Source organism: Colius striatus, chromosome 5, assembly GCF_028858725.1.
Source record: "Colius striatus isolate bColStr4 chromosome 5, bColStr4.1.hap1, whole genome shotgun sequence".
Lineage (NCBI taxonomy): Eukaryota > Metazoa > Chordata > Aves > Coliiformes > Coliidae > Colius > Colius striatus.
The window spans coordinates 10,032,689-10,056,080 of NC_084763.1; the positions used below are offsets into that span (position 1 = coordinate 10,032,689).

General features: G+C 50.0%; 1 long non-coding RNA gene across 1 annotated transcript; it reads right to left on the minus strand.

Moving 5' to 3' along the window:
- Positions 1-16,065: 16,065 nt before the first annotated feature.
- Positions 16,066-17,537, minus strand: LOC133625572 (uncharacterized). Its single transcript, XR_009818838.1, has 3 exons — positions 17,381-17,537; positions 17,084-17,296; positions 16,066-16,139 (listed from the first exon to the last, which is right to left on the minus strand). It is a non-coding gene; the product is annotated as an uncharacterized LOC133625572 (long non-coding RNA).
- Between the last annotated feature and the right edge of the window lie 5,855 nt (positions 17,538-23,392).

Sequence of the window (23,392 nt, forward strand, 5' to 3'; positions counted from 1 at the left end):
AGCAACCTCTGCTCATGCCTTGGCTCTGTTTCCCATGAGATTGTTACTTGTGTCACACAGCCTGTGTGTTGAAGAGCTCGAGGCTCACTGCACCATGCAGAGCTGCCCTTTTGCAGCTGTCCCTGCATGCAGCCTAAGCGCCGCTGTTATCAATTGCTGTGATCAAGGTCACAAGCCAATTTAAGTGACTCATAGATCAAATCTATGAAGCGAGCGGCAAATAAGCAAATCAGCGCTGGGCGGCCGGGAGACTCTGCTCCAGCAACGGCTCGCGACCCCCCCGGATCACAGCCCTTTGATACAGTCCTTATGGGTCGGGTGCATCGCTCCTGGTGCACTCTGCGCATGTGCCCGTCTTGTTACTAGGGGGTCTTCTTCTGCCTCCTGGTGCTCGTAGGGTGGTCGCTGGGATGAAGTCAGTAGTCTTCCTCTAGTGGCCGCTCATGAACTCTTCTCTTGGCTCTTATTAGCTGGGATGAAGTCAGTAGTCTTCCTCTAGTCTCCCGCTACAATCCCCCCTTTTCTTTTCCTCATTTCGTTCATCAGATCTCCTAGTGACATCTTTAGCCATTTCTGAAATAGGTGTTTCACTCATTTCATCCTCTCCGTTGGCTAACTGCTTTTTCATCAAGTCCTCATCTACAGCTGCCTGCAAAGCTTGGAATTTCTGGCTCTGCTGCACTAGAGATGTAATCCCCATCCCTGCTCCCGCTGCCCCAGTTGCCGTCAAGGTAGCTCTAGTTAGGGCTGTGAAAGGCTTCTTTTTTTTTCACCCCACATTCTTTTAGGTGCAATGCTTTTGCCCTTCTTAGAGGTAGGCTTGGGATCTTAGGATTTCAAGTCTGAGGCTTTGAGAAACTCTGTGCCCCATACCTAGTACGCCTCTGCCTCCTTCACCTACTGTGTTGCTTAGAGCAGCGAGGTTTATGATCTTCTGGGCAGTGTAAGGTAGGTAACCTAACAAATACATTCACCAGGGTCTTGTAGCCAAAGTAACAGGTCCCCATCAGGTGTGGTATGTAACTCTTGCAGTTTTATCCTTATGAGGTTCAAATGAATACTTCATTAATCAATAGGTGTTTGAGTTATTTGCAGGTGCTTAGCTAATTGATTGAACTATTACTAGGTGGTTAACAAGTGCTTAACAAGTGCTTGACTACTTATGGTGATGATAAGTTGTTAACTACAATAATTGTGTATCTGCAACATTTCCCCCCTTTGTAAGTATTGATACTCACATTCCAATACTTTCACTCTTGTATTTCTGTTGTCTCCATAACAAAACCATGATTGTCATATGGTGATGGATCACCTTGGAACTGATCATTGTCTCTTGACAATGCTGTCAAGATTTTATTGCTTCATCACGTTCTTATTCTTTGTATTATTTCTCTTTTGATGCAACCATGTGCCAAAAAGATTGCCAGAAACATGATAATCAATAGCAGAAGTGTTTCAATCAGTGACTTTATACAGACCTTTAGGTCCGGGCCCAGTCTCTCAAAAACTATCCAGGTTGTGTTCATGTCTTACCCAATTTCCTGGTATTGGAATTACCCGTTCCGAGTCTATTTCTGTTTGGACTGGAGTCTGGGCCTGAACATTCAATACGAATTAATTTGACCATCCAATGTTGATCCATGTTTCCACCACCATAGACTAGAAAGCAAACAAAAGCAAAAACTTAGCTATGTTTCAGAGTTAACTTCAATATCTCAACACCATCTACAACTCTCCCACTTCCATGGGCTTGATGCAGTGCAGGTGGTCAGCACCACCTGGTATGGTCCCTTCCACCTTCCTTGCAAAGGTTCTTCCTTCCAGGTCTTTCTGTAGACAATCTCTAGGCAGGATGTTGTCTACTGGATTTTTCCAAAGTCAGAGGTCGATTGCACACTACTGCACTTCGGAGCCTGTTCAGGGTTTTTCCAAGAGGAAGCCAATAGTTATACACAACTTGTTTTCCCATCACATGCACGTTTGGATTTGGTTCAGGAACCTCATAGGGTTTTCCATACATACTTACTGACATTCCACTTGGAGGTTTCACTCTTATTTTGTAGCAGTGCAAGTGGAAGTGCCTGAGGTCATTTCAATTTAGCCTTTTGACAATTTTTTCTAATTTGTCTTTTTAGAGTCTGATTCATTCTTTCCATTTTCCACTTGATTGCTGTCTCCAAGGGGCATGGAAATCCCAGGAAACTCCTAGGACTTTGCTTACCTCTTGTACCACATTGGCCACGCAATGTGGTCCTCTGCCTGAAGATATTCCAAGTGGAACTCCAAACCTTGGAATAATTTCTTGCAGGAGCCATTTAACAGTTTCCGTAGCCTGATTGGTGCGACAGGGAAAGACTTCTGGCCATCCTGAAAAGGTGCCAAGCCCAACCAGCACATATTGATATCCATTGCATTTAGGTAATTCTGTAAAATCAATTTGCCAATAATCTCCTGGTTCCACTCCAGTTTTTATTTTGCCCATCTGTACCCTTTTTGTACTATTGGATTGTTCTTTAAACAAATTTCACATTTTGCCCTTATTGATTTGGCCATTTCCAGCATTTGTATTGATATTACCCTTCTTTTCAGAAGCTGAGTCATAGCTTCTGCACCCCAGTGACACTCCCTAGGCTTTGCTTGCAAAATCTCTCTCATGATTAAGGGAGGCAATACAACCTGACCTGTACTTGTCGTCCACCATCCTTCTGAATTTTTCTCTGCATTTAGTAACTTAGCCAATTTCTCATCCTCCCCTGAATATTTTGGTGGCTCCTTAGGAAGCGCTGCTGTTCTGGTGGGGATGGTTGCCATTTGTGAGACTGTGTGTTGTGCTGTTTTACTATCTGAGTTCCCTGTCTGATGTGCTTTACAGTGCATGATTGCCACTTGAACTGGTTCCTGCACTGCCGCTAGCAGTTGCAAGATTTCCTTTTGCTGCTTAATGTTTGTTCCCTGGGAGGACAGTAGTCCTCTTTCTTTCCAAGGGTGCCATGGACATGGATTACTCCAAGAGCATATTTTGAATCAGTCCAAATACTAACTCGTTTTCCTTTACTTAAATCCAAAGCACGTGTCAATGCAATCAGTTCTGTCTTCTGTGCAACGCATTTGCTTCTCTTACCGTGTTTTGGGTTCTTACCGCATATCCTGCGTGGCGAGTTCATTCACGACGAAGCTGCTGCCATCTGTGAACAGTTCCCATTCAGGGTTTTCAGGAGGATCATCCTTCAGGTGCTCTCTGATGGAATATGTATGTTTAATGGTTGCAATGCAGTCGTGTTCCAGTCGTTGCTCTTCCTGTGAAGTACTCAGAAACACTGCAGGATTTAGAAGGATAGTTGCTTTCAACACTACATCATCCTGCTCAGTGAGAATTACCTGCTATTTCATCATTTGGCTCGGGGATAACAGTGTCCCCCCGTTTTGCTCCAAGACTGTGGTTACCATATGTGGGACACGGACTGTAACAGTCCTTCCCAAGGTCAGCTTTCTTGCTTCTTGGATCAGTGTGACAGTTGCAGCTACTGCTCGCAGGCAAGAAGGCCATCCCTTGCTCACCAGGTCCAGTTGTTTGGAAAAATATCCCACCGGTCTCTTCCAGCTTCCTAGTTTCTGCGTCAGAGCTCCTAGAGCCAAATGCTGTCATTCATGAACAAATAACTGAAAGCCTTTGGTTCAATCTGGCAAGCCTAAGGCTGGGGCTGTCATCAGAGCTATTTTAAGCTTCCGGAAAGCTTCTTGCTGTTCTTTGCCCCATGTAAAAGGGGTAGATGTTTGGGCTTCATATCATGGTTTGGCTGTAAGACCATAATCCATGATCCAGAGCTTGCACCATCCCTCAACGTCTCTTTCATCTTCTTCGGTCCATTTAACTAATCCATCTCCAGTTACTTTCTGGTACAAAAATTGTACCTTCTTACTACAATTTTCAATCCATTGTCTGCAGTATCCCAACAGACCTAAAAGCTGTCTAACTTGTCTCTTCCTCTTTGGAGCTTGTAGGGACAGTATCCCATTTACTCCATCTGGATCAAGTTTCTTACTTCCCTTTATAAGCCAGTGTCCCAAATATTTTTCCTATTCTTCAGCAAACACTAATTTAGATTTAGACCCTTTCAACCCTTGTAAACTCAGGAAATTCAGCAATTTCATACTTTCCTGTCTAACGGCTTCTTCGTCTCTCCCTGCTACTAACAAACAGTCCACGTATTGAACCACAATCACTTCTTTGCCTAACTCATAATTTCTCAAGATCTGTTCTAGTGCTTGTCCAAAAAGACTGGGGGACTCTGTAAATCCCTGTGGTAATACAGTCCATCTCAGCTGTTGTTTTCTATGGGTGCCAGGATCTTAAGGTGTGCGGGTTAGCTACCACAGGGAACCTGGTAATAGTTCTCTTGGTTATCTCCTGCAGGTCGTGTACTAATCTAAACGTCCCATCAGATTTCTTTACTGGCAATATGGGAGTATTGTACAGGGAGAATCATTCCCGACAGCCTGTCCCTATGGCCGCCCATGGGATCAGAGGGCTTGCTCTTGCTCTGTCCCATCTTCCAGAGTGTCTTTGACTCGTTCTCACAATCGTTTCCCTCGGCCGTGACCCACGCCCTGGCGGGCAATGGCACCTGCACTACTGGAGGCTCCACACTTGCTTGGTCTCCTTGAGACCTCTCAGTCACCCGCGCTCTAGGAAACCCACCCCGACCGAACGGAACCAGGCAAATACTGTCTGAAACCTGCTTATTTGCCAGGTTTGGAAGGGGTTGGGATTACAGAGTTTGGCAAGGGAATTTCCCACACCAGGGCCATGCGCAGATGCCTCCTGGTGCTCGTAGGGTGGTCGCTGGGATGAAGTCAGTAGTCTTCCTCTAGTGGCCGCTCATGAACTCTTCTCTTGGCTCTTATCAGCTCATGGGACACCTATTGTACCTCCTATAAGCATCTCAGCCAACTGCAGCTGTTCACATTGTAGAAACTTTACGGTTCAAGTCTTACAAGACTTTTAGAATGACTTTAAACGGTTCCTTGCACAACTATTCTTTCATGACTTGATTAACAAACGTGTCCTGTTCCATTAGAGCCGGGCAGGTTGGAGAGCCCTTCCCATGCAGCAGTGGCCAGGGAGAAAAGCTGTGGGGCAAGATTTGGGAGGTGGTGGTGTGTCATGTTTGTCATAGCTACTTGTTGTACTTTGAACAGACAATGCATCAGAAAGGCTTTCATCTTGTCCCAGGGCACGGGCACCAAGGGCAGGGAAAGCCCCCGGGCCTCCTGTGCCCAGGAGGGGGGGATAGCCCACGGACATCTCAGAAAAAAGCCCTTGGCATCTGGAGGAATTATGTGGAAAGGCACAGGAATGAAGAGAAGAGACTGGAAAAGCCTTTTATCTTGGCCCAGGAGATGGCCACCAAGAGCAGGGAAAGCCCCCAGGCCTCCTGTGCCCAGGAGGGGGGGATAGCCCACAGATATCTCAAGGCAAGCCCTGTGCATCTGGAGTGATTCCTTGGAGGAGGTGAGGAATGAAGAATAGAGAATGGAAAAGCCTTTTATCTAGTCCCAGGGCATGGCAACCACAGGCAGGGAAAGCCCCCAGGCCTCCTGTGCCCAGGAGGGGGGGATAGCCCACAGACATCTTAGAAGTAAGCCCTGGGCCACTGGCGAAAATCCTTGAAGAGGCTGAGGGAGGAAGAAAATACACTGGAAAAGTCTTTCATCTTAACCTAGGGTGGGGCTACCAACAGAAGGGAAAGCCCCCAGGCCTCCTGTGCCCAGGAGGGGGGCATAGCCCACAGACATTTCAGAAGAAAGCCCTTGGCATCTGGAGAAATCATGTGGAAAGGCGTAGGAATGAAGACCAGAGAGGGAAAAGCCTTTCTTCTTGTCCCAGGGCATGACCTCCAAGGGCAGGGAAAGCCCCCAGGCCTCCTGTGCCCAGGAGGGGGGGATAGCCCACGGACATCTCAGAAAAAAGCCCTTGGCATCTGGAGGAATTATGTGGAAAGGCACAGGAATGAAGACAAGAGACTGGAAAAGCCTTTTATCTTGTCCCAGTGCAAGGCCACCAAGAAATGGGAAAGCCCCCAGGCCTCCTGTGCCCAGGAGGGGGGGATAGCCCACAGACATCTTAGAAGCAAGCCCTGGGCCACTGGCGAAAATCCTGGAAGAGGCTGAGGGAGGAAGAAAATAGACTGGAAAAGTCTTACATCTTAACCTACGGTGGGGCTACCAACAGAAGGGAAAGCCCCCAGGCCTCCTGTGCCCAGGAGGGGGGCATAGCCCAAAGACATTTCAGAAGAAAGCCCTTGGCATCTGGAGAAATCATCTGGAAAGGCGTAGGAATGAAGACCAGAGAGGGAAAAGCCTTTCTTCTTGTCCCAGGGCATGACCTCCAAGGGCAGGGAAAGCCCCCAGGCCTCCTGTTCCTAGGAGGGGGGGATAGCCCAAAGACATCTGAGAAGCAAGGCCTGGGCCACTGGCAAATGTTGTTGAAGAGGCTGAGGGAAGAAGAAGATAGACTGGAAAAGCCTTTTATCTTGGCGCAGGAGATGGCCACCAAGGGCTGGGAACTCCCCCAGGCCTCCTGTGCCCAGGAGGGGGGGATAGCCCACAGATATCTCAAGGCAAGCCCTGTGCATCTGGAGTAAATCCTTGGTGGAGGTGAAGAATGAAGAAGACAGAATGGAAAAGCCTTTTATCTTGTCCCAGGGCATGGAAACCAAAGGCAGGGAAAGCCCCCAGGCCTCTTGTGCCCCGAAGGGGGGTGTATAGCCCATAGACATTTCAGAAGCAAGCCCTGGGCATCTAGAGGCATTCCTTGGAGAGGCTGAGGAATTTAGACCAGAGACTGAAAAAGTCTATTATCTTTTCAAAGGCCATGGCCAGCAAGAAATGGGAAAGCCCCCAGGCCTCCTGTGCCCAGGAGGAGGGGATAGCCCACAGATATCTCAAAGGCAAGCCCTGTGCATCTGCAGAGATTCCTTGGTGGAGGTCAGGAATGAAGAAGACAGAATGGAAAAGCCTTTTATCTAGTCCCAGGGCATGGAAACCAAGGGCAGGGAAAGCCCCCAGGCCTCCTGTGCCCAGGAGGGGGGGATAGCCCACAGACATTTCAGAAAAAAGCTCTGGGCATCTGTAGGAATTATTTGGTGGGGCTTAGGAATGAAAACCAGAGATTGGAAAAGCCTTTTATATTTGCTCAGGAGATGACCACCAAGGGCTGGGAAAGCCCCAGGCCTCCTGTGCCCAGGAGGGGGGGATAGCCCACAGGCATCTTAGAGGAAAGCCCTGGCCATCTGGAAGGATTTCTTGTAGGCGCAGAGGGAAGAAGTCAAGACACTGAAGACGTCTTTCATCTTGGCCAACTCATGTTCACGGAGGGAAGGGAAAGCCCCCAGGCCTCCTGTGCCCAGGAGGGGGGCATAGCTCTCGGAGGTCTCTCGGAGGGCATGGAAACCAAAGGCAGGGAAAGCCCTCAGGCCTCCTGTGCTCAGGAGGGGGGGATGGCCCACAGGCATCTTAGAGGAAAGCCCTTGGCATCTGGAGGAATTATGTGGAAAGGCACAGGAATGAAGAGAAGAGACTGGAAAAGCCTTTTATCTTGTCCCAGTGCAAGGCCACCAAGAAATGGGAAAGCCCCCAGGCCTCCTGTGCCCAGGAGGGGGGGATAGCCCATAGACATCTCAGAAGAAAGCCCTGGTCATCTAGAGGGATTCCTTGGAGAGGCTGAGGAATTAAGACCAGAGACTGAAAAAGTCTTTTATGTTTTCAAAGGGCATGGCCACCAAGAAATGGCAGGGAAAGCCCCCAGGCCTCCTGTGCCCAGGAGGGGGGGATAGCCCACAGATATCTCAAGGCAAGCCCTGTGCATCTGGAGTGATTCCTTGGAGTAGGTAAGGAATGAAGAATAGAGGATGGAAAAGCCTTTTATCTAATATCCGGGCATGGAAAACAAAGGCAGGGAAAGCCCCCAGGCCTCCTGTGCCCAGGAGGGGGGGATAGCCCAAAGACATTTCAGAAGAAAGCCCTTGGCATCTGGAGAAATCATCTGGAAAGGCATAGGAATGAAGACCAGAGAGGGAAAAACCTTTCTTCTTCTCCCAGGCCATGACCACCAAGGGCAGGGAAAGCCCCCAGGCCTCCTGTGCCCAGGAGGGGGGGATAGCCCACAGACATCTCATAGGAAAGCCCTGGGGATCTGGAGGGATTTCTTGGAGCAACTGAGGGAAGAAGTTGAGAAACTCAAAATATCTTTCAGTTTCGCCCACTGCCTGTTCAGCAAGGACAAGGAAAGCCCCCAGGCCTCCTGTTCCCAGAAGAAGGGGGAGATAGCCCACAGACATCTCAGAAGAAAGCTCTGGACATATGGACCAATTTCTTGGAGGTTCTGAAGGAGGAAGATGGTAGACTGGAAAAGCCTTTTATCTTGTCCCAGGGCAAGGCCACCAAGGGCAGGGAAAGCCCCCAGGCCTCCTGTGCCCAGGAGGGGGGGATAGCCCACAGGCATCTCAAAGGCAAGCCCTGTGCATCTCCTCTGATTCATTGGTGGAGGTGAAGAATGAAGAAGACAGAATGGAAAAGCCTTTTATCTAGTCCCAGGGCATGGAAAACAAGGGCAGGGAAAGCCCCCAGGCCTCCTGTGCCCAGGAGGGGGGAATAGCCCACAAACATCTGAGAAGCAAGCCCTGGGCCACTGGCAAAAGTTGTTGAAGAGGCTGAGGGAGGAAGAAGATAGACTGGAAAACTCTTTCATCTTGGCCCAGGGTATGGCCACCAAAAAATGGGAAAGCCCCCAGGCCTCCTGTGCCCAGGAGGGGGGGATAGCCCACAGATATCTCAAGGCAAGCCCTGTGCATCTGGAGTAATTCCTTGGAGGAGGTGAGGAATGAAGAAGACAGAATGGAAAAGCCTTTTATCTTGTCCCAGGGCATGGAAAGCAAAGGCAGGGAAAGCCCCCAGGCCTCCTGTGCCCAGGAGGGGGGGATAGCCCACAGACATCTCAGAAGAAAGCTCTGGACATATGGAGGGATTCCTTGAAGGTTCCAAGGTAGGAAGAGGTAGGCTGGAAAAGCCTTTTATCTTGTCCCTGGGCATGGCAACCAAGGGCAGGGAAAGCCCCAGGCCTCCTGTGCCCAGGAGGGGGGGATAGCCCACAAACATCTGAGAAGCAAGGCCTGGGCCACTGGCAAATGTTGTTGAAGAGGCTGAGGGAGGAAGAAGATAGACTGGAAAAGCCTTTTATCTTGGCCCAGGAGATGGCCACCAAGGGCTGGGAAAGCCCCCAGGCCTCCTGTGCCCAGGAGGGGGGGATAGCCCACAGATATCTCAAAGGCAAGCCCTGTGCATCTGCAGTGATTGCTTGGAGGAGGTGAGGAATGAAGAATAGAGAATGGAAAAGCCTTTTATCTAGGCCCAGGACATGGAAACCAAAGGCAGGGAAAGCCCTCAGGCCTCCTGTGCCCAGGAGGGGGGGATAGCCCACAGACATCTCAGAAGAAAGCCCTTGGCATCTGGAGGAATTATGTGGAAAGGCACAGGAATGAAGACAAGAGACTGGAAAAGCCTTTTATCTTGTCCCAGTGCAAGGCCACCAAGGGCTGAGAAAGCCCCCAGGCCTCCTGTGCCCAGAAGGGGGGGATAGCCCATAGACATCTCAGAAGAAAGCCCAGGGCATCTAGACGGATTCCTTCGAGAGGCTGAGGCATTAAGACCAGAGACTGAAAAAGTCTTTTATGTTTTCAAAGGGCATGGCCACCAAGAAATGGCAGGGAAAGCCCCCAGGCCCTCCTGTGCCCAGGAGGGGGGGATAGCCCACAGATTTCTCAAAGGCAAGCCCTGTGCATCTGCAGTGATTCCTTGAAGGAGGTGAGGAATGAAGAATAGAGAATGGAAAAGCCTTTTATCTACTCCCATGGCATGGAAACCAAAGGCAGGGAAAGCCCCCAGGCCTCCTGTGCCCAGGAGGGGGGGATAGCCCATAGTTGAAAGCCGTTGGCATCTGGAGGGAATCTTCGGAAGGTCTGAGGGAGGAAGACAGGAGACTGGAAAAGTCTTTTCTCTTGTCCCAGGGCATGGCCACCAAGGGCTGGGAAAGCACTGGGTCCTCCTGTTCCCAGGAGGGGGAGATAGCCCACAGACATCTCAGAAGAAAGCTCTGGACATATGGAGGGATTCTTTGGATGTTCTGAAAGAAGGAAGATGATAGACTGGAAAAGCATTTTATCTTGTCCAAGGAGATGGCCACCAAGGGCAGGGAAAGCCCCCAGGCCTCCTGTACCCAGGAGGGGGGGACAGCCCATAAAAGAAGCCGTTGGCATCTGAAGGGTTCCTCAGAGGGTCTGAGGGAGGAAGACAGGAAAATGGAAAAGACTTTTCTCTTGTCCCAGGTCATAGTCACAAAGGGCTGGGAAAGCCCCCAGGCCTCCTGTGCCCAGGAGCGGGGGATAGCCCACAGACATCTCAGAGGCAAGCCCTGGACATCTAAAGGGATTCCTTCGAGACTGTGAGGAAAAAAGAACAGAGAATGGAAAAGCCTTTTATCTTGTCCCAGGGCATGGAAACCAAAGGCAGGGAAAGCCCCCAGGCCTCTTGTGCCCAGGAGGGGGGGATAGCCCACAGACATCTCAGAAGAAAGCTATGGACCTATGGAGGGATTCCTTGAAGGTTCTGAGGGAGGAAGATGGTAGATTGGAAAAGCCTTTTCTCTTGTCCCTGGGCATAGCAACCAAGGGCAGGGAAAGCCCCCAGGCCTCCTGTGCCCAGGAGGGGGGGATAGCCCACAAACATCTGAGAAGCAAGGCCTGGGCCACTGGCAAAAGTTGTTGAAGAGGCTGAGGGAGGAAGAAGATAGAGTGGAAAAGCCTTTTATCTTGGCCCAAAAGATGGCCACCAAGGGCTGGGAACTCCCCCAGGCCTCCTGTGCCCAGGAGGGGGGGATAGCCCACAGATATCTCAAGGCAAGCCCTGTGCATCTGGAGTAATTCCTTGGTGGAGGTGAAGAATGAAGAAGACAGAATGGAAAAGCCTTTTATCTTGTCCCAGGGCATGGAAACCAAAGGCAGGGAAAGCCCCCAGGCCTCTTGTGCCCAGGACGGGGGGATAGCCCATAGAGATTTCAGAAGCAAGCCCTGGGCATCTAGAGGCATTCCTTGGAGAGGCTGAGGAATTTAGACCAGAGACTGAAAAAGTCTATTATCTTTCCAAAGGCCATGGCCAGCAAGAAATGGGAAAGCCCCCAGGCCTCCTGTGCCCAGGAGGGGGGGATAGCCCACAGATATCTCAAAGGCAAGCCCTGTGCATCTGCAGTGATTCCTTGGTGGAGGTCAGGAATGAAGAAGACAGAATGGAAAAGCCTTTTATCTAGTCCTAGGGCATGGAAACCAAAGGCAGGGAAAGCCCCCAGGCCTCCTGTGCCCAGGAGGGGGGGATAGCCCACAGGCATCTTAGAGGAAAGCCCTGGCCATCTGGAAGGATTTCTTGGAGGCGCAGAGGGAAGAAGTCAAGACACTGAAGACGTCTTTCATCTTGGCCAACTCATGTTCACGGAGGGAAGGGAAAGCCCCCAGGCCTCCTGTGCCCAGGAGGGGGGCATAGCTCTCGGAGGTCTCAGAAGGAAGCCCTGGGCATCTAGAGGGATTCAGAGACTCAGGGAAGATGGTAGGCTGGAAAAGCTTTTTAGCTTGTTCCAGGGCATGGCAACCTAGCACAGGGAAAGCCCCCAGGCCTCCTGTGCCCAGGAGGGGGGGATAGCCCACAGGCATCTCAGAAGATAGCCCTGGCCATCTGGAGGGATTTCTTAGAGGGGCTGAGGGAGGAACTCCAGAGACTGGAAAAGTCTCTGGAGTGAGGAATGAAGAAGACAGAATGGAAAAGCCTTTTATCTAGTCCCAGGGCATGGAAAACAAGGGCAGGGAAAGCCCCCAGGCCTCCTGTGCCCAGGAGGGGGGAATAGCCCACAAACATCTGAGAAGCAAGCCCTGGACCACTGACAAAAGTTGTTGAAGATGCTGAGGGAGGAAGAAGATAGACTGGAAAACTCTTTCATCTTGGCCCAGGGTATGGCCACCAAGAAATGGGAAAGCCCCCAGGCCTCCTGTGCCCAGGAGGGGGGGATAGCCCATAGACATTTCAGAAGCAAGCCCTGGGCATCTAGAGGGATTCCTTGGAGATGCTGAGGGATTAAGACCAGAGACTGAAAAAGTCTATTATCTTTTCAAAGGGCATAGCCACCAAGAAATGGGAAAGCCCCCAGGCCTCCTGTGCCCAGGAGGGGGGGATAGCCCACAGATATCTCAAAGGCAAGCCCTGTGCATCTGCAGTGATTGCTTGGAGGAGGTGAGGAATGAAGAATAGAGAATGGAAAAGCCTTTTATCTAGTCCCAGGACATGGAAGCCAAAGGCAGGGAAAGCCCTCAGGCCTCCTGTGCTCAGGAGGGGGGGATGGCCCACAGGCATCTTAGAGGAAAGCCCTTGGCATCTGGAGGAATTATGTGGAAAGGCACAGGAATGAAGAGAAGAGACTGGAAAAGCCTTTTATCTTGTCCCAGTGCAAAGCCACCAAGGGCTGGGAAAGCCCCCAAGCCTCCTGTGCCCAGGAGGGGGGGATAGCCCATAGACATCTCAGAAGAAAGATCTGGACATATGGAGGGATTCCTTGAAGGTTCTGAGGGAGGAAGATGGTAGACAGGAAAAGCCTTTTATCTTGTCCCAGTGCATGCCCACCAAGGGCAGGGAAAGCCCCCAGGCCTCCTGTGCCCAGGAGGGGGGGATAGCCCACAGACATCTTAGAAGCAATCCCTGTGCATCTTCACGGATTCATTGGTGGAGGTGAGGAATGAAGAAGACAGAATGGAAAAGCCTTTTATCTAGTCCCAGGGCATGGAAAACAAGGGCAGGGAAAGCCCCCAGGCCTCCTGTGCCCAGGAGGGGGGGATAGCCCACAAACATCTGAGAAGCAAGGCCTGGGCCACTGGCAAAAGTTGTTGAAGAGGCTGAGGGAGGAAGAAGATAGACTGGAAAAGCTTTTTATCTTGGCCCAGGAGATGGCCACCAAGGGCTGGGAAAGCCCCCAGGCCTCCTGTGCCCAGGAGGGGGGGATAGCCCATAGACATTTCAGAAGTAAGCCCTGGGCATCTAGAGGGATTCCTTGGAGAGGCTGAGGGATTAAGACCAGAGACTGGAAAAGTCTATTATCTTTTCAAAGGGCATGGCCAGCAAGAAATGGGAAAGCCCCCAGGTCTCCTGTGCCCAGGATGGGGGGATAGCCCACAGATATCTCAAAGGCAAGCCCTGTGCATCTGCAGTGATTGCTTGGAGGAGGTGAGGAATGAAGAATAGAGAATGGAAAAGCCTTTTATCTTGTCCCAGGGCATGGAAACCAAATGCAGGGAAAGCCCCCAGGCCTCCTGTGCCCAGGAGGGGGGGATGGCCCACAGACATCTCAGAAAAAAGCCCTTGGCATCTGGAGGAATTATGTGGAAAGGCACAGGAATGAAGAGAAGAGACTGGAAAAGCCTTTTATCTTGTCCCAGTGCAAGGCCACCAAGGTCTGGGAAAGCCCCCAGGCCTCCTGTGCCCAGGAGGGGGGGATAGCCCATAGAAGAAGCCGTTGGCATCTGAAGGGAATCCTCAGAGGGTCTGAGGGAGGAAGACAGGAAACTGGAAAAGACTTTTCTCTTGTCCCAGGTCATAGTCAAAAAGGGCTGGGAAAGCCCCCAGGCCTCCTGTGCCCAGGAGGGGGGGATAGCCCACAGACATTTCAGAAGAAAGCTCTGGGCATATGTAGGAATTATTTGGTGGGGCTGAGGAATGAAAACCAGAGATTGGAAAAGCCTTTTATATTGGCTCAGGAGATGTCCACCAAGGGCCGGGAAAGCCCTCAGGCCTCCTGTGCCCAGGAGGGGGGGATAGCCCACAAACATCTGAGAAGCAAGGCCTGGGCCACTGGCAAATGTTGTTGAAGAGGCTGAGGGAGGAAGAAGATAGACTGGAAAAGCTTTTTATCTTGGCCCAGGAGATGGCCACCAAGGGCTGGGAAAGCCCCCAGGCCTCCTGTGCCCAGGAGGGGGGGATAGCCCACAGGCATCTCAGAAGAAAGCCCTGGCCATCTGGAGGGATTCCTTAGAGTGGCTTAGGGAGGAACTCCAGAGACTGGAAAAGTCTTTCATCTTGGCCTGGGTCATGGCAACCAAGCGCAGGGAAAGCCTCGAGGCAGCAGCCAGAGGCTTTTTCCATCTCAAGTGGACTGGTAAGTATGTCTGGGTTCTTTCCTGCTTTCCTCCACACACTGAGCATGGCCACAGGGCTGCTCCTTGGAGCCATTCAACAGGAGGTGCCTGCTCCTTCTGCTTCACTCCTTTTGAGTTGAGGGAGGACAGGGCTTGGGCATGTGCAGGGAGGTGTGAGCAGCCCATGGGAGCAGCAGGCAGGTCTTGCTCACATGCTCAGGGAGTAGCTGATCGCCAGCGCTGGGGTCAGGAAGGAATTTTCCCCGGGGGCAGATTGGCCCTGGGCTCCGGGGGTTTTTTGCCTTCCTCTGCAGCATTGAGCATGGCCACTTGTCAGGGATCTTCTGGCCCATTGTGGCCAGGTCCCTGCCTGCTGCTTATGCACCATGGGGACGACCTCTTGTGCCCTGCAGCTGTCAGGAGAAAGGCTTTTTTCCCCCCCTATGCTGCACTAACAAATGTCTGGGGGTTTTTTTTTGCCTTCCTCTCTATTTCTATAAATATAGAGAAGAAATAGAGACAATAGACCAAGAAGACATGTGTAACAGATATATTCCATAGAATGTATAATAAAATCCTAAACCAGAGAAACCTTGTCCTTTGGAATCTTTGTGTTTGACCTTGAAAGCGTGTTTGGAGCTGCAAACCCTGTGGCATTTCAGTCGCGCCGTTCCCTGGCTGATGGTGAGCGCAGGGAACAGCCCAGCGCGTCGTCTTCAAAACCCAGCATCAGACTTTCCTGCTCTTCTTCTTGGACTCGATTCCCTGAGGATAGGTTTTCTGATGAGCAACTGCAGCTTCTCAATGGGTTAGAAAGGCAGCAGGAAAGCCTTCCTTTGGTACTGTTTTGCGTCATATCCCTGTGTGGGATTGATCTTGTGTAGGAGTTTGTTCATGGCTGTTAGACAGAAAAAAAGGAAAGTGCTGATAATTGCTGCTGCTGACACAAAGCCTTGAGAGTACAGGGGAGGATCTGAATATCTCACCATGAAGGTTCACATGACCTAGAGGCTGGGGCTAGCAACAAGGGCTGAAATTGGGTATCATGGAGTCAAAGATGATGCAAAGGCTTCAGAACAAAACCTTCTGCTGCGTCCTGAGAATTTGTTAATTGTATGAGGGAGGTGTCTCAGAACACACTCAAGGTAGGACCAGGCAAGAGTAAGGCCTCTTCCTGTCTGCATACACTACCTGTGAGAAAATGGATAGGCAAGGAAGTGGTTCCATAAAGATGGGAAGGGTATATGAAGGTACCAATTCTGTAAGGCAAAGCTAGATGATCATGGTGTGTTTAGTCCACAAAATGATGGTGGAAGGGGGAAAATCCATCTTTTCTTGCCCAAGTCAGAGAAGGATTAAGCACCAGAAAAGAAAACATGCATAGTTCAGCTTAAAGGAATTGCTGATGCAAGAACAAATTGATCCAAATGATCAAAAATGAAATGACAGGTCATAAGTGACACCACAGTTGGGTTCTGGGAACGTTTCCTAATCTAAGATGCTGCTCCTAAGATCGAGCTTTTGAAGTTTCTAAAACATTTACTGGCATTATCCTCTTAGAGAGGAAGAATGGTTGGAGTTGACAGAGGTGATCTTACTTGGATCTGCCTATACAAAGTAGACAGACTCGGTTGTCTCAGCAGTCACAGTGCTTTTATTCTCCTGAGTTTTCAAGTAAAAGATGAGCAGGAGCAATCTAAAGATGTTTTATTTTTTCCAGGAATGCTGTTCAAAATTTGTGGCATTGAAGAGGAAAAGAAAGAAAGGAGAAATCCTAGAAAAGAGTTCATTCAGATTGGGTGTTCAAGTTTATCTACATGTTTCTGTTCTCACCTTATGTCATGTACTTTTCCACTTCCCCAGGCTGACAAATCAATTAGAAGTGTCAAAGATATTGTGAAGCTCATCTTCCCTTGCCTGGTTAAAAGAAAAAAAAAAAGTCTCTGGAAAGAATGTGTTTACTGATGAGTAAAAAACACCTGACTTTCTTGTTGCAGCCTCTCAGATACTTAACAGCAAAATATAGGTGGTGTGCTGTTGTCTACCAGGCTTGATGGGTAAGTAGTGCTCTGTTTTTCTTTGCATTGTCCTAGAAGTTTGACAAAGGAGCTTTGAAAGCTACATTAGCTGAGGGGGTGTACCTGTGAGCTGGATACCTTCTGGGGAAAAAGGTGGCAAGCTGTGGGAAATCCTTTCTCGGGGGAGACACTAAAAAATGAAAGCTGCCCATGAAGGGGGCCGGCAGTGAACTGGCACCCGAGGGATCCGTGGTAATCCAAGAACTGATTGTGCCTGTGAAGATGTTTTGTTCATTGCAGCGAGAGCCTCTTGGGTTCTGATACAATAAAATCCTTTTGAAATGCCAGAAATTTGTGTAGGCCTGGTATTTTGTGGTCTGCTCAGAGAAGAGAGCACAGACAGCATGGGAAAGTGTTGCTCTAACGGGGTAATTACAGGACGTTGTCTCCTGCCTGTCACAGCTCTCTTTCTGAAGGTACAGAAGTTACTTAGAAGCTCCCTGCGTGTTGCTGTGCCCTTCAGGATGGATTTGCTTCCAGGTTAGAATGGAAATAACATACAACCTGCAGCGTTCATTAGATGGTGGAATGGAAACGGAGGAAAGTCCCATCCGCTTATGAGAATGAAGTAGGTGCTCCTCAGAAGAATGACATTTCACCACAAGTCTTTTCTGCCTCCCAAAAGTCCATTCTAGTTTAGTTAACGTTACCTTCCCAGGAACCCCTCAGCAGGCTATATCTATCTCTTTCTGGGAAGCGGGGCTTTAAGCCACATAGCCATTGCTCTGCATGCCAAATGTCATGAATAATGAGTGCCACATCCCCCCTCAGCTTTTCACTTACCTTTTGTTGCTGAGCAGACATCATATGGTACGGGATAGTCCTTTGGTGGGAGTCAGTTGGGGTCAGCTGTCCAGGCTGTGTCCCCAGCGAAGATCTTGCTCACCCCCAGCCCACTGCTGGGGAGTGGGTGAATGTTGCAGAGCCAGCCTTGTTGCTGTGGGAACAGCAGGCAGAAGTGGCCAAAGCCCTGGTGTGCCATCAACAGCTTTCTACCTGATAACACAAAGGAGAGCAGGGTGAGAACTGCTGGAGGAAAAATGAACTTCATCCCATCCAGACCTAAGACAACAAACACACTTATTGTGAAACTCCTCTTTTCTGTAGAGTTGTCCTGTAAATCATATTGAGACACCCAAGGTTGCTTGTCTTCTTGTAACTTTGTATGCAAGTTTTCCAGGGTTCTCATACCAAAACTATCCAATAAGGGAAAAAAGTGTGAGATAATAAGGGGAGATTGTCCAGGAGCCTTATAAACCCTCTCAGTGACTTGCAGTTGGGGTGTAGAGAAGCACATCGGTCACTTATCGCTGCTTATCCTTATGTGCTTGACCAGTAGAACATCTGTGTTTAGGTAACAGAGGCCCCTGATAGGCATCCCATCATCGTGCTGGAGATTCCTGCCCTGCTGTGGGAGAGATTGAAGCACAGGGGTCAATGATGGAGGTGCAAATCCCTGATAACAGACATGCACAGCAGGGTCTGTGACCCTCTGGAATGGACCCCAAATCCTGCCTGTGCACTGCACTGACTCTTCAGGTTTGGTCTGTGTTGCTGTGGCTGTTCCCGCACTGTGACTGCGCTGCCTCACACAGGCATTGTTAGGAACTGCTGCAGAAGGGCACCTACCAGCCCTCTGCCTGGGGGAAACAGGCTGGCAGCCAGATGAGCCCAGCGGTACACCTCTCTGCTCTGCTCACCGTGTCATCAGGATAGAGAACGGGTGTGTTTTATTCTTCTTTGCTTAGATGATACCAGACTCCGGAGATTTAAGGCTCCTGTCCACCCCTCCTCATTTACAAGCATGATTTGGACTTTGAGTGATGAATGGTGAGAGAATGGCAAGCAAAGGGTTTCAAGTACCAAAAGTGCCAGTGCCGCTTATCTGTTGTGCAGACACCCTGGAGTGGGAGGCTGCAAGGTCAGCATGAGAAGCAGCCTTACAGGGAGGGAGCCTTACGGCAGCCTTACAGTTAGGTTTTGGCTATAAATCACAGCACAGAGCAGATGAACAACTTCAAAATAACTTCAGCAAGGCCACAGTGTCCAAAGTCAAACCTTTGCTTCATTAACTGAGAAATTAATGTTTCAGTTCACACCGCTTTGACACCCCCAAGTACGATCCTGAGCTAGAAGCAGTACACGCTACACACGTATGATGATGTTCCCCAGCTCTGTATTGCCTGTGTGTGAGACAGGCAGGAACAGGCGGGCAGTTTCTTTTCTGAAAGGTGTAGAAGGTGTGTGCTTTTGTCTCTGAGTGTGTGTGCGTCAGGAGGAGCGATCCAGGCCGTGGCTGTTCTCAGTGATGTCCAGCGACAGGACAAGGGGCAAGGGGTACAAGCTGGAACAGAAGAGGTTCCAGAGAAATAGGAGGAAAAGCTTCTTCACTGTTCAGGTGAGGGAGCACTGGCACAGGCTGCCCAGGCGGGCTGTGGAGTCTCCTTCCTTGGAGCTCTGCCAAGGTCCCTTCCAGCCGCTCCCGCTCTGTGATCCCCCACGGCCCCAGCTCTGGAGTAAAGGAATGCAGCTGCCCGGCCCCAACTGCAGTGTCAGAGAGTCTCTTCCGCCTCGGGTCTCGGTGCCAGCGGTGAGGCAGTCCTGCGCAGAGCCCCGCGGGGCAGCGGCTGACGCCAAAGGCCGCATTTCTCGTCACGGTCACAATGTCGGAGGTTCCCGGGGACCGACCGCGGTTCCCAACGGAGCCGGCGGCCGCTCGTCCTTTGAAAGGCAGGCGCGTGTGTGGAGACAGCGCCGCCCTCTTGGGCAGAGTTTGCTCAGGCTCGAGGCTTCTGGAGTGAGCCCCGCAGCGACCCCGCAGTCTCAGCCCCGGCTGATGGGTAACCCCGGGACACGGGAGGAGCCGAGCGCCTGGGGAGCGCCCGGCGGCCGGGCCCGAGCGACGGCTCGGACATCCGCTACTACGGGCTGCCGGGCTGGGTCGGGCCTGCACACCTGTGAGAGTCGGCAGCGACTGGTCAGGTCTGGAGCCATCATGGCGGCCGAGGCGACTCCAAGCCCGTCTCAGCCGCCGCCGCTCGGTCACCGGCAGCGCCGCGATGTTTCGGCCTCCTGCCGGTGTCCGGGCGAGGCCAAGGGGAAGGGAACTCGCCGTGTGACCGGCGGGCCCGCGGGACGGGACGGGAGGCGAGAGAGGGGGAGAGAGGCCGCTTCCGCGCCCCTGGCGCTTGGCGGGAAGCTTGAAACAGGCCGCGCGAGGTCGGAAGGCGGGCGCGCGCCTCGCCTCAGGCGGCGGTTTCTTCCCCCTTGGCCCAGCCCGGGGCTGTGGGGCGGGGAGGAGTGGGGCCGGCGTGGAGAGGCGCTGGGACAGCCCCCTGTCCGGCACGGGCGGCGACTGGATAGGTTGGCGCATCCAGATTGTGATGAAGAGTGATAAATTGTTGGAACGCTTCTGGGATCGGGTGACTTTGTCAGTATCCTTGGATGGAAATTTTTGAGGCTGTCTGCTTGATGGTTTTGCCTAGTTTTATAATGGTTTTTGAGAGGCTGCAGTTCACTTGCTGGAATGTTGTTGTACGGCTCACTGGAAGACTGCGGTCCCATTCCCAGAGATGTTGAGCACCCTGAGAGTTGGGCAGAGAGGAACCTCGTGAGGTTCCACAAGGGCAAGTGCAGAGACCTGCATCTGAGCAGGATCAACTCCATGCACCAATACAAGCTGGGGCTTGACCTGCTGGAGAGCAGCTCTGCAGAGAGAGACCTGGGAGTCCTGGTTGATAATCAACTGAGCATGAGCCAGCAATGTGCCCTCGTGGAATGCCAAGAAGGCCAATGGCATCCTGGCATGCATCAAGAAGTGTGTGGCCAGCAGGTCAAGGGAGGTTCACCTCTTTCCTGTTGAGGTGAGGGAGCCCTGGCACAGGCTGCCCAGGGAGGGTGTGGAGGCTCCTTCTCTGCAGGCTTCCAAACCCACCTGGGCATGTTCCTATGTGACCTGATCTAGGTGAGCCTGCTTTAGCAGGAAAGAATGATCTCTGGAAGTCCCTTCCAACCCCACCATTCTATGATCTGTTGTATTGTTCTGATGTAATTTTTTTTACCAATAAAAATCACAGTTCGGTGTAAAATGAAAAAAACATTTTTTCATTTTGAATTCTGGACCTTATTTGCCTTGAAACTGGACCTTCAGATCTGGTGTTAGAAGGTGTTACAGAATTGTAAGTCCTCTTTTTGCCTCTTGTTGCTGTTTCCTGTTTGGTTGTGTGAGGAAATGACTGTGTGAGATCTAGAACCAAAATGTGTTTGTATGTTTTGAATACTTACCAGCTGAATAGTCGATACTTTGCAGTTAAAGTGTGGAGGGTGATCTATTCAGGATGGCCATGTCACAGAGTAGCAGTTGAATGATTTGTGCTGAGAATTGGCTTCCTGATTTGTAGGCTTAATTTTGCATGGGTTGTGTTTTCTTCTGTAGTTTGTTTGCTTTTCTATTTCATTAAGGTGTAGGCAAAGATTTTTGAACTGAACTGATTGAAGGGTAAGTTTTTTATTCCTGTCATGCCATGTTCCTCTGAAAGCTCTTTTGAGTTTCAGTGGTATTGGAGCCATTGTCAAGACTTGGAAGGTGAAGCTGTGTCTTTCTGTATGATGAGAGAAGTGAAATGGATGTTTTTAGTTGCCAGGTGGGTTTCTTTAAGCAGGTGGTCAATTTCTCAGGATGACACTGTGATGAGGATAAGTGATTTGTTAGTTTCAGCAGTTATGGTAAAGCAGAGATTGATGTCAGATGTGTAATCCAAACTGGAGTCACTGTCCCTGCTTATGTGTTCTTTCTTCCTTTTTCTAATGCCGCTCCAGTGAGATTACACCTGAGGGCAGAAGGATCACAGAGCTTGACCAGATTTGGCTGAATGGAAACACCATAACAATGGTAAGTCATCATTGTTAAGGGGCTGCATGCATTTCTTGTCTGTACTGTAAACTGATGAGGAATTGAGTTCAGCTACTTGAAGCTGAGCTTTCCAGGTAGTTCCATTGCATAAGGTCCTCTCAGTTGGCTCCCAGGACATATGTGTGTGTGAATGATACTGGAAAAGGGATCCTGTTGCCTTACTTGTTTCTGGTAGTGAAGCAGTCATTAAATACTGCAACTCCCTCAATGCCCCCAAGGCAGCCCTGCTGTAGTGTTTTTGTGGTCTCCGTAGATGACTCCAAAGCCCAGGCTTCCTGCATAAGGACATTTCTAATCTCGTGGGAAGAGAAGAGGAAGACAGAGTCAGACTCAAGTCGACTTTGTGTGAATGAAGAGTAGTCTGTGTTTTGCTGCCTTCCTGAGCTTGTGCCTCCTCCTTGTGTCTGAGCAGGTGCCATCTAGACTGAATTTCTAAGCCCTTTTCTGCCTTGGTTATTGTTCTTCATCCTTCAAGGAGAGTGCATGTTCTTTTTGTGTGGGGCAAAAGGACTACCCTCCACTTGGGCTGGTGGAAGCAGAAGCTGGTGATTCGTAGAAGTGTGTCTTTTCATCAAGACACAGATCCATTTCTGTATTAGATCTCGTGTCCCCACATCAGGAAGACTATACTTTAGACCTTTTCTTTCTTTGGTCCCCAAAGCAGCAAAGCTGTCTTTAGAAGTGCTCAGCTGATGTTTAAGAATGGCTCAGCAAGAGGAAGGGTCATCCTCTTCTCTCCTCCCTCATTCTTGTTTTTCCTTTTGTATGTCTTTTTCACTTGTTCAGTTCATGACTTTCTTCCCAGGAAAGTGCTATAGTGACTGAATCCCTGCTGTCTGTAGAAGGGTTCAGGCTCTGTTAGTTTTTGGGCTCTGCTTAGCAATAGAAGTATCTAGCAACTCCTTTGTGTTTTGTTAAACTTTCTTTGTGTTTTGGATGGTTTTTTTTTGGCACGTGCTTCTCTGGCGGTAACTCGCTTCCTCTATTGGGAGAGGAGGATGATATTGAATGTAAAACCCACTTTTGTGGCCTGGTCTCCATCTAAAATGTTGTAAAGCAAGACCTGTCACATATGGGTTTGTAAAACTCAGACCTGTGGCACTAACACAGAATTGTCTTATTCTTTTGTAGCTGGTTCCTGGAGGAGAAGGACCCGAAGTATAAGTTGGTACAGTTGTCATCTATGAAGACATGTCACGTATCATCTAAACAGAGCTTTTGGGGTAGGGATGTGTGTGGGTTTTGGTGTGCAGGTGCGGGTTGTTGGTTTTGTTTACCCACTCTTCCCGTTGACTTTTGATAAAGGACAAGGGTTTTCCCTTTGGGAGAGGTGCATTGTCAATGATGCTGACTTTGTAAGCTGAAATCATGAGTTTGTTGTAGAGATGCACCAATCTGTTGTGAATAAAGACATTCTTTCTGTTAGTGACTGTCTTCTGTTCTGCAAGTGCACGATTTGGGTGGTTCTGTAACGGATTGATGAAATGGACAAATAATCGTTACATTCCAGTTGCTGTTCATCTTCAGGTTTTTTTACCCCTGCTGCATTTATTCGTGAGCCATGTGTACATAAAACCCCAGGTGTGAGCTGAGAGACTGCTGTTCTCTGGGGTGCAGACAGGTACTAAGCTGGGTCATTCCTTCCAGTGCTGCTTGAGGCTGTGTCACCAGAAAGCATGTTGCAGAATTCTGGAAGCTCTTTGAAGTGGACACATGTGTTTGATGCTCAGCAGCCTTTGGTTCTGCCGGCCTTGAGGTTCACCTTTCTGGACTTGATTGGTAGATGCACTTTCTTAAGCTAAAGGCACTGCCAACGGTGGCGCTGTGTGCACTTGAAGTCGGAGCTGCCTGTGTAGCTCAGAATAGTCAATCCACAGTCAGTGTTCATTTCTCTGTTTTTGCTCTGTGATATAAAAACTTGACAAGTGGTGGGGGCAACTACCTCTTTAGGAGAACTGCTATCAAGTCTAGAATTCCTGGTTTTGTTTTGCCACAATGGACAAGGAAGAATTGATTGTGAATTCTGTCCCCTGCAGCTGGTGCTTCCATAATACACTGGTGTTTGCTCAAAATACAGTGAGACCTTCTTGCTTTAGCCTGTGAAAGGGCAGTCTCATGCCCTTTCTCAAGAAATCATTTGTTAAAAAAAATACACCACTTTTTTTTTCAACTCCAATTGG